Here is an 11,676-nt window from a genome sequence, read left to right as displayed (position 1 = left end):
TTCATTTAAAAGCCAGATATCCAGGAATTGGATATGTGTAATTATCGATTTCTATCCAGATGGAGTGTTTTTCTTTTTTTTCCTGTCATTAGATGGAAACTCATGGCATCTCTAGCTGTTTTAATACATACAGTTGCTTTAGTTGGAAAACATTCAGACATAAGTGGAGATTAGAAGAGTGATTTATCTATCATGAATGAGAAGTTGCTACAGGAGCTGTGTGTACCTCAATGATAGAGCATAAACCTAGCATACGCAAGGCCCTGGGTTCAGTCTTGAGCACTCTGCCCTCCACCTTCCTGATGTCTAAATAAATAAATAAATAAAGCCAATTGATACAGATAGAGAAAATAAGAAAAACCAAAAATGTACAACTGGTTTCATGATGAAAGATTTTCAAACCTGTTCAGTTGGAAATGAAATTCACACCTCTCTCATGTCTACCTTGATTCAGTCTATTGCTGCTTAACAACCCATGCCAAGACCTACAGCTTACAACAGAAATATTTACATATACTTTCTGTGGAATTCGAGCCTGCTCAGCTGGATGCCTGTGCCTTAAGGTCATCATGAAACAGCCAACTAAGGCTATATTGTCTGGAGACTTGACTGAGATAGAATCTGCTTCCAAGCTCCCTTCTGTGATTCAGGATTCAGATACTCCTGAAGTGGTGATCCAAGAACCTCAGGTCCTCACTGGCTTTTGGGCAGAGGACTCCTTTGGTTCCATGCCATGTGGCCCTCTCTGTAGGACAGTTAACAATATGGCAGCTGGCTTCCCTCAGCATAAGAAAAGCGAGAGAAAGCCAAGACATTGGCTTTTTAATCTCTCATTGTCAATTGTCCTCATCCTCAAAAAAAATTGCTATTATTCTTTTGCTTCACATTTAGGTAATGAAAAAAGTCTGATGTATGATCCTCTTTGGTGAAGTAGAGGAGGGCTATTGGGAAACTAGTGGTACAAGAATTAGTACAACCGGGGCTGGGAAGGTGGCTCAGTGGTAGAGCGCTTGGCTTGCATGCATGAGGCCCTGAGTTCGATTCCTCAGCACCACATAGGCAAAAAGAAAAAAAGACAGAAGTGGCACTGTGGCTCAAGAGGTAGAGCGCTAGTCTTGAGCTGAAGAGCTGAGGGACAGTGCCCAGGCCCAGAGTTCAGGCCCACATCTGGACCCCCCCCCAAAAAAAAAAAAGAATTAGTACAACCAATGATACCATTTCAGGCTAACCAATTCTACATACAGGTACAGATCATACCCTGGATTAGAGTGTTTCCTTACCCACTGCCTTTGTTCTTCCATCACTTCCTGTCTTATCAAAATCTCTCATCCACTGCAGGGGTCATTCTTCTTCTCAATAGTCATGGATTTATGGCCTTGAAGCACATTTATTGGCCAGGAAATAGATCCAAGTCTTATCACAAATGTTAGATTTTGTCAAATGCTTTTTTTGCCTTTTGCATCGATGAGATGTGCTATAAGGTTTTTTCTTCTTCAGCCTGTTGATACATAGATGTAAAGTACATAGATTGTTTTTGAATGTTGAACCAACCATGTTTAGCTAGAATACTACCTGGCCATGTTGTATAATTTGTAAATTCATTGTTGGAACTGACTCATTAACATTTTGTTGAAGATTCCTGTAACTAAGTTTATGGGAGATAGTGATCTGTGGCTTGCTTTTGCTGTACTTGGGTAGGAAATACTGGCCTCATAATGCAAGTAGGGAAGTATTCCATCTTTTCCTACTCTCTGGAAAAGATTGTGCAAAGTTGTGCTAATTCTTCTCTAAATATTTGGTAGAGTTATTCAGCTGAAACCATATAGTTCTGGAGCATTCTTTTTAATAGGCATAGCACTATTCTGTTTTATCTTCTTTTTTTTTTTTTTTTTTTTTTTTTTTTTTTAGGTCCGGTCGTGGGGCCTGAACTCTGGGCCTGGGCGCTGTCCCTCAGCTCTTCAGCTCAAGGCTAGCGCTCTACCGCTTGAGCCACAGACCACTTCCGGCTTTTTTCTTTTTGCTTATGTGGTGCTGAGGAATCGAACCCAGGGCCTCAGGCATGCAAGGCAAGCGCTCTACCACTGAGCCACTTTCCCAGCCCCTGTTTTATCTTCTTTGGGTCTCAGTAGTTTGTGGTTTTCAAAAATGGTCCATTTCTTCTCAGGTTGTTGAATTTACAAATGTAAATGTGTCTGTGGTGTTCTCTGATTATTTACTTAATGGCTGTAAGAACTAGAATGATATCCTGTTTCATGACTGAAATCTTTTTAGTTTATCAAGCTCGCTAGAGGTTTACCAGCCAGCTTTTTGTTTCATTGATTCCCCCTATTGTTTTCCTTTTCAATTTTGTTGGTTTCTGTTTTTATTTTCATTACTACTTTCCTGATTTCAGTTTATTTTTTCTTTTTTTCTGGATCCTTAAGTTAAGAACATAATGATTAATGTAATCATTTGATCTTCTCCAATGTAATAACTGATGCTATAAATTATCTTATAGAATACTGTGCATTTCTTGAAAATTTCCTTTTGAGACTTCGCACTGACAAAGTATGTTGTTAGAATGTTAGTATATTGTTTAGAAGTATGTTATTTAATTCCCCAATGTTAGAGATGTTCCTGTTGCTTTTCCATTGATCACTAATTCACTTTCTTTATGGTCACAGAACACAATCTGCATGGCTTGTTTTCTGGCTCAGAATAGGATCTATCATGGGTGCTAGGGGACAAAAGTTAATTATAATGTTTGGAATGTTCTATTAATATCAATGAGACCCCTTTGGTTGATTTGGCTATTCAAGCTTTCCATTGCTTTGCTGCTTTTCTGAATACTAGCTCCATCAATTGTTGAGAAGAGAATGCTGAATTGGCTCTTCAAGTGTTAGTGATTTCATTATTTTTAATAGATTAAATAGATAACTCAGTCTTTCAATATTGTTGATAAAAATTTATTAGTTCTACTCTAGACTTCTATTCAGCCTGACAACATTATTAATTACAGCTTGTGATTTCTTTATTTCTTTCTTTTCCTTTTTTTCTTTTCTTTATTTATTTGTTGAGACAAGGTCTCACTACATAACCCAAGCTACCTTAAAACTTGTAATTTTAGTATCTGGAACATTATGGTAGACATAAATAAAGATGAATAAGGTATGGGTTGGGCAGTCTGCATGCATCTAGTGAAGGACACAAGGAATGGTCTCCCCAAAACAACAATCTTATCATCCAAAAGAGAACTATACAATGGAAGGAGACATGACTTTTGGCCAGGGATCATCAGCAATGGCAGGAAAAAAAGAGATACTAAGGAAAAAGTACATTTTTTCTTTTTCTAACTTGTCCAGAGATAGAATAGAGATCTTTGAAATATGTATTTGCATGGTTTTTACCCTAGAGCTCTTCTTGACTTTGGGAAAATAATCCAACATCCTTCTTGTTTATCTAGACTTTTGATCAATCTATTCAGATGTAAGTAATATTTTTGAGTGCAATGTATGATTGTTAATTGTATATCTACTTGTTTGGACTGAGAGATACCCAGATAGTTGGTAAAAGATTATTCTGGGCTGGGAAGGTGGCTCAGTGGTAGAGCACTTGCCTTACATGCTCAAGGCCCTGGCTTCGATACCTCAGCACCACGTAAGAAAAAAGCCGGAAGTGGCCCTGTGGCTCAAGTGGTAGAGTGCTAGCCTTGAGCTGAAGCGCTGAGGGACAGCACCCAGGCCCAGAGTTCAGGCCCCATGACCGGACCCAAAAAAAAAAAAGATTATTCTGATTGTGTCTGTGAGGGTGTCTTCAGAAGAGATTTATATTAAATTGGTAGGCTAAGTAAAGATCACTTTCACCAATGTAGATTGGAATCTTCTGCCCATCCCCTGGTTCTTTGGAATTTCAGACCAGGATTTATACCAACAGCCCTTCAATTCTCAGGCTTTTGGCCTCAGACTAAATTATACCACTGGCTTTCCTGGTTTTCTTTATAGCTTGCAGACAGCAGATCATGGGACTTCTCCTATAATAAATGTGTATATACACATACACACACACATACACACACACACACACACACACACACACACACACTTTGGTTTTGTTTCTCTTTAGATTCTTGAATATATACCAGATGCTAGGCATTTTCACCAGTCAACAAGCCTAAGATGGATATAAAGTGTTCTTCAATTCATTAGCAACATCCACATGGTTCTTTTCTTAAATTTTCAAAGTACTTTGCAGGTTGCAAACTTTCAGTGACTTTTTACTCATTACAAAATGATAAAAATCTTGATCTAGACATGATCTTATACTTAAAGAACCTCAGAGACTCCATTCTCAAACTCCTAGAGCTGATCAATAATGTTGGCAAAGTAGTAGTATAAAGCAGACAGAGATATCAGGAAAAGTTTCATTTGCAATAGTCTCAAAAATATTTAGAAATAAAACTAGCCAAGGACACAAAAGACCTCTATAGTGAAAACTTAACAATCTGAAGAAATAAATCGAAGATGACAACAGAAAATGGAAAGACCTCTCATGTTCATGGATAGGTAGAAATAATATTGAGAAAATGGCCATATTGGCAAAGGTGATGACAAATTTAACACATTTCCCATCAAAATCCCAATGACATTCTTCATCAAGATAGAGAAAACAATCCAAAACTTCATATGGAACAACAGAAGACTTCAACTAGCCAAAGCAATTCTAGGCAAAACAAAACCAAACAACAGCAACAACAACAACAAAAAACAATGCTGATGTATTGCTATCCCAGACCTCAAGCTTTACCATAGAGCTATAATAACAACAACAACAAAAAAAAGAGATGGGACTGGCATAAAAATAGGCCCAAAGATCAATGGAACAGATTAAAAGACCCAGGAATAAAGCTGTACACTTACATTTATCTGATATTGGACAAGGGAGCAATAAAGTTTGGTGGAAAAAGATAGCCTCTTCAATAAATGGTGTTGAGAAAACTGTACATCCTACATGTAGAAAACTAAAAATTGGGTCCCTGCTTGTCACTCTGCATCAATATCAACTCAAAGTGGATAAAAGACCTCAACATCAGATCTGAAACTTTGAAACTACTGCAAGATGGAGTAGAAGAAACATTAGAACTTATAGGTATAGGTAGGAATTTTAAGAGTCCCAGGGGCACAGCAAATAGGAGAGAAATTTAACAAATGAGATAACATCAAAATAAAAAGTTTCTGCACAGCAAGGGACATAGTTTCTTAAACTACAAAGCACAGCCAACGGACTGGGAAACATTTTTTACAGCTATACATCTGACAAGGGCCTAATATCCAAAATACCCAAGGATCTCAAGTAATTAACACCTCCCCCCCCAAAAAAAAAACTGAATACATCGATGGGCAAAGGAGCTTAAGAGAGACTTCTCAGAAGCAATAAGAATGGCAAAGAGACATACAAGGAAATGCTCAATATCCCTTGCCATAAAGGCAATGCAAATCAAACAACTTTGAGATTCCATTTCATCTCAGTTAGATTATCCAGCATCAAGAATTCAACCAATAGGGATGTTGGAAAAAAAAATCAATCTGACAGGGATGTAGGGGAAAAGATCCTATTGTATTGTTGATGGGAACAACAAAAAATGTTGGCAGGAGCCAGTCGCCAGTGGCTCACGCCTGTAATCCTAGCTACTCAGGAGGCTGAGATCTGAGGGTCTTGGTTCAAAGACAGCCCAGGCAGGAAAGACCAGGAGACTCTTATCTCCAATAATCCACTCAGAAAAACGGAAATGGTGCTGTGGCTCAAGTGGTAGAGCCCTAGCTTTGAGCTCAAGAGCTCAGAGACAGCACCCAGGCCCAGATTTCAAGCCCTAGGAACGACAAAAAAAAAATGTTGGCAGGGATGTGGGGGGAAAGGAACTGTACTGTACTGTTGGTGGGAATGTATGTACAACCTCTCTGGAAGGCAGTTTGGAGGTTCCTCAAAAAACTAAACATAGAACTTCCCTATGACCCAGCCATAACTTTTTTTTTTTTTTGTCAGTCATGAGGCTTGAACTCTGGGCCTAGGCACTGTCCCTCAGCTCTTCAGCTCAAGTCTAGCACTCTACCACTTGAACTACCACAGTGCACTTCCAGTTTTCTGAGTGGTTTATTGCAGAAAAGAGTCTCATGGACTTTACTACCCTGGCTGGCTTTGAACTGTGATCCTCAAATCTCAACCTCCTGAGTAGTTAGGATTATAGGCATGAGCAACCAGCACCCAGCTCCAACCATAACTCTTGGACAATATCTGTCCAGATCATTACAAGTCAGGATATGGTAAAGACACTTGTACATCCATATTCACTGCTTCATTAGTCACAAAATCCAAGTTATGCAAACAGCCCAGATGCCCTTCTACAGATGAGTAGATTGATAAAATGTGGTATATATACACAATGGAATTTTACTTGTCCATTAAAAGAATAAGATTATGTCATTTTCAGGGAAATAGATGGACCTAGACCAAATCATGCTAAGTGAGGTAAGCCAAACACAGACAAAAACAATGACACATTTTCTCTCATATGTGGAAGCTAGATCTAAAATATAACTAGACATGATAACCTATACAGGACTCCAGGCATTCACATATAGACTAAAAGAGGATACTCTTAAGAGAACTCAAAGGTGTAACGTCTCTGAACATTTAAAATACTATTTATCGTATGAATTCCAGTTCAGAGAAATGTTTTGTTGTTGTTGCTATTATTCTTGGTGATGGTGGTGGTGTTTGGTTTTGGTTGTTTTTTTTTTTCCTTTTCTTTAGGGGTAGTTAAAGGGGGCACAGAAAGGGAGGGACAAAGGGTGAACAAATACCATCATGCTAGTCAGTATATACTCTGTGGAAAATGAACTTGTGAGCAGAGATGGGAGGTAGAAACTGAGGGAAAATGAAAGAAGAGGTGACACTGCCCCCCAAAAGAAATGTACTCATTATCTGACATAAATTGGTAACACCTCTGTACGACAACTAATAATAAAGTTAAGTTAAAAAAAAGTCTTGGTCTACCATTTTCCCTTCTCCATAGTCCAGTCTTGGTTGAGCTTTATCTTCCATTTATAAGATTACATGTGAACCCTTGCCCTCCTCATGTAGCAGAACCTACCTCTCACTATGGAAACTATTGTACTCATTTTCCAAACATACTTATCAGTTACAGCTGTGCTGCTAAATATGCTACCCACCATGATAAAATGCCAATATTTTGGATATATTTGGTTAAATAAATTACTGGCATTAATTTCCCCTGGTTTTCAAACCTTTTTAACATGGCTACTAGAAAATTTTAAATTATACATGTAGCTTGCATTATGTTTCCACTGAAGAGCATGTAGCTAGATTGTTTAACTATGACTTTACTGTGTCAATCATTAATCCTCATGCCAGGCTTGTTAGTGTGTGAAGATCAAATGACTGTCCATTCTGTTGAGCAAAGTGACAGCAATGGTAATTATACCTATTTTCCAGGAACAGCAGTGACATCATCCAGAATCTAGGTTAATTGTATTGGCCTTTTTAGTTTTGGTATCTGTATCTAGCTCTGAATATAGTGGTGGCTTCTTGGGACCATTTGTGGACCTAATGCTCAGCATTGTTCCTAAAAATCCTGTGGATATCTAAAATGATGCTAATAAATACTTTTTCTGGGAAGGTCCTTAATGAAGTCCCCCTTCTCCATCAGTCTACAAGGTCCTTTCTTGATTCAGCATCAAAAGTGAAGATCCAAACCACAAACTTAGTGCTTGGCCTTATAGGAAAATGCTTATCTTTTCAGCCAGACTGTAGAATTCCCTGGGGCAGGAACCCTGCCTTTTGCATAATTGTTTCTTAGTATTTGTCAGACTCTTTTTGTTATAGCATCACTAGACAAATACTTGTTAGTTATCACTGTAGATCTCTGAGGTAGGCAGGGTAGCTATCATTATCCTTGTTTGTACACATGAGAAACGTGTTGCTCAGTTACTAGCCTGAGGTTTTATAGCTGGTTTGCTGCCCAGTTGGGGCAATAATCTAGGTATCCTCACTGCCTGCCCTATATCCTTCCTTTGTTCTAGGTCCTGCATATATATATATATACACACACACACACACACACACACACACACACACACACATATGTGTGTGTGTGCGTACATAGATATGTATATATACATATATGTGATGTATTAATTTACTGGCACTATTATGATGAAGTACCACTGATTGGTTGGATTAAAACAACAGAAATTGATTGGTTTACAGTTCAAAAGGATATAAATTCAAAATTGTGTGTCATCAAACCATGTTTCCTTTGAAACTTGTGGGAAAATCCTTGGTTGCCTTTTCTTTTTTCTTCTTTTTTTTGGGGGGTTCCGGTCGTGGGGCCTGAACTCTGGGCGCTGTCCCTCAGCTGTTCAGCTCAAGACTAGTACTCTACCACTTGAGCCACAATGCCACTTCCGGCTCTTTTCTTTTTGCTTATGTGGTGCTGAGGAATCAAACCCAGGGCCTCATGAATGCAAGGCAAGCACTCTACCACTGAGCCACCTTCCCAGCCCCATTGGTTGCCTTTTCTTAAAAGCAAGCAAGCAGGAGAGGGTAACAATGCTCGATAGGAAATGTACTCATTACCTTACTCATGTAACTGTAACCCCTTTGTACAGAATCTTTACAAAAAATATACATATAAGCAAGCAAGCAAGAATTGTTTGTTGATAACATTTGGTATTCCTTGGCTTACAGCTGCATGACTCCAATCTCTTTGTCCTCACTTGAATTTTCTCTGCCTGCCTCCACACAATCATCTTCTATGGACAATAGCCTTATTGGGTTACCTTCTCCACTGTGTTGTGACCTAGTTTTAACATAATTATATCTGTAATGAACCTATTTCTGATTATGGTCAGAGTCTTTGGTACTAGTGGTTAGGACTATATCTTTGGAGAGTAATACAATTCAACTGTATCAGATGGTAAACCTAAGAGAAGAACAAAATAGAAACTAAAGACATTGTCGTGTTTTTAGAATTTAGTCTAAGGATTATTCTATAGTGAGAATGCAGTAATGAGTTTTGTAAGGTTAAATAGTCCTACCCTACTGATTGGGTTTGGTTGATGAACATGTGTCATTTTTTTTTTTTTTTGTCAGTTGTAGGGCTTGAACTCAGGGCTGGGAATGTCCTTGAGCTCTTTTGCTCAAGACTAGCACTTTACCACTTTGAGCCACAGCTTCACTTCTGGGTTTCTGGTGGTTTATTAGAGATAAAAGTCTCACAGACTTTCCTGCCAAGGCTGGATTCAAACAATCTTCAGATCTCAGCCTCCTGAGTAGCTAGAATTTCAGGCGTGAGTCACTAGTACCTGGCTCATCATGGGTTGAATGTTGCTCTTCCTTTAAGAACTGGATGGACCCTAAAATAAGGCAGCAGCCCCATCCTTTTTCAGCAGATCTTCCCAGCCATCTTGAGGCAGCTAACTTATAAAGAGGGAAATAAGAAGCATAATTTGGAAAAACTCATAGAATAATACATAGGAGAAACGTAGATGGGGGAGTAAGACATATTTTACACACATTTCTTCTTTTTCTATACTCAAATGCATATGTAAGAATAAAAAGAAACACAGCATTTTAAAAAAGGAAAATGATTCTAAAAAGAGTTCTAAAAGAATTACAGCAATTTCCAATTAGGCCTTTTGACTGTACACAGACTAGCAATGTGGCTGGAATTCGTAAGTACAGTAGCTGAAATCTGTAATGGAAACTTGTTAGTGACACAGAATCTAATCACCAAATAAGTCTGTCATCAAATTCAATATCTCTAAATGGGAAAGGTGTTCGCTTTAGGGCCAGCACTATCTCTCCATGTATCCCTTGAGCAAGTGACTCCATCTCTGTACTTACCTATATATAAAATAAGGATAAATAACTAGCAGAGGTGTGGGAAGGATTAGGTTTCTAGCAGAGTATACTGCACACAAGATTGATGTTCCATAAATACTCATAAATGAGTGTGGCAGGTAAGAGGAACAGAAAGAGAAGACTACATAGACAATGCCAGGAGGTGTGGTGAAGGAAGGCAGGGTCAAATCAAGGAGGTCCTTGAAGCCATGTAAGCAATTGGATTTAATTCCAAGTGGTCCCTCTAATTTAGCACTGTTCTCTATGATTCATATTCAAATACCTTTAGCTCCTGAGGCCTTACTGCTTGGTACATATGATTGGAATACTTACAAGGCCTTCCTTTAGTTCTTTATATGTATAATTACTTGCTCTCCTTCAGGTTTCATTTACAAAGGCCATCTTTTCCTAAGTAAATCTTCTTGCTCTACCCCATTATTTTCCATCATAGCATACCAGCATTTCTTTGATAGCACTCAATATGTTTTTGAACATTAAAGTGTGTGTATATGAATGTGCATATGTTTTAAGGTGGGGCTCGCAGCCTAGAACTTGCAGGCATCCTGTCTTAGCTTCCAAAATGCAGAGATGCATTTGGGAATGCATCTCAGGCATGCATCACCATCCCTGGCTCCTCAGTGCGCTTTTAGGTTATGTGTTTATTATATTTTTATTGTCTCTCCACTAAACAATGAATTCTGTAAGAGGGAGATGATTCATCAGTGAATACAAAATGCATAGAACTGTGTCTGGCATGGGTAAATGTTGGCATTCCATAAATGTTGCTGGAATTAATGAAGATTTTGTCCTCATCTAAGTAGTTAGTATGCACTATTGTTTTGCCTATTTGGCTTTTTAAAAACCAAAATATTTAGAATATAAACTTAGACAAAAAGAGAAACTAGGATGCAGAAGGGTAGGACAGTAAGCAGAGATTATATTGCAAATTATTTTGGAGCTAGGAAAAGGAAGGATTTAAGAAAGCTGGAAGTGCAGCCCCCAAAGAAAGTTGTTCAACATTGTCTTTTCCACTATCAGGGGGTTCCTTAAACGTTGGAAGTTTTTATTCATTTCCTATTGTCAGCACCTAGCTTGGGGTCTGTGACACATAGATGTTTGCAAAACATGCCTGCAGTGTGCGCGAAAAGGTTTACTCTTGACTACATACAGCACAGCCAGCCCAGGGAAGGCAATGGCCAGAGGAACAACCCAGGCACACTGGAGAGCTGGGAGAATCCAGACGCTGCAGACGGAGCACAGCGGAGATGCGCATGCGCACCCGCGTCTGTCAAAGCCAGGCAGCGGAATGCCCCCGCGCTCTCGCGCGCGCCTGCGCGTTGTGTTCTTCCCGCCTCCAGCAAGATGGCGGAAGCCAACTAGCGAAGGGGCGGAGTGTGACCGCCGGAAACCCAGCCGCTGCTTGAGGGGGGGGAGCTTCGGGCTAAGGCCCGAGAGCAGCGGGCCGGGGCTAGCAGGATGCTGTGCCCGGGGAGCGTTGTTGGTTACCGGTGAGGAAGGTGAAGCGCGGAGTTGCCTTTCACGGGCCCCCGGCGCCCCCCTATGTACGCCTCTCTGCGCTCGGGGCCGGTGGCCGCTTTACCTGCCTCGGTTCCATCCTCGACCCCCGGGTCCTGGAACTCCGGCGACGACGGCCGGGGCTGCGCCGGGACGGAGGGGAAGAGCCGCGGCGGCGCCCGGGCTTCTGGCTGCGGAGCGCGCATCTGGCAGGTGAGTGAGGCCACGGGCTTCGACGTCTCCCGCCCCGGCCGAGCTCCCTCG

The 11,676-nt window shown here is 40.1% G+C and overlaps 1 protein-coding gene across 2 annotated transcripts in view; it reads left to right on the top strand.

Moving 5' to 3' along the window:
* Positions 1-11,324: 11,324 nt before the first annotated feature.
* Positions 11,325-11,676, top strand: part of Apc (adenomatous polyposis coli) — a 97,376-nt gene continuing 97,024 nt past the window's right edge. For both annotated transcript variants that reach the window (XM_013020378.1, XM_013020376.1), the window contains exon 1: positions 11,325-11,625. The gene's annotated coding sequence lies outside the window, so the exon portion shown is untranslated. The remainder of the gene's footprint in view (positions 11,626-11,676) is intronic.

This window comes from Dipodomys ordii, unplaced genomic scaffold (assembly GCF_000151885.1).
Source record: "Dipodomys ordii isolate 6190 unplaced genomic scaffold, Dord_2.0 Scaffold50, whole genome shotgun sequence".
Classification (NCBI taxonomy): Eukaryota; Metazoa; Chordata; class Mammalia; order Rodentia; family Heteromyidae; genus Dipodomys; species Dipodomys ordii.
This window is presented reverse-complemented; position numbering and strand designations above follow the sequence as displayed.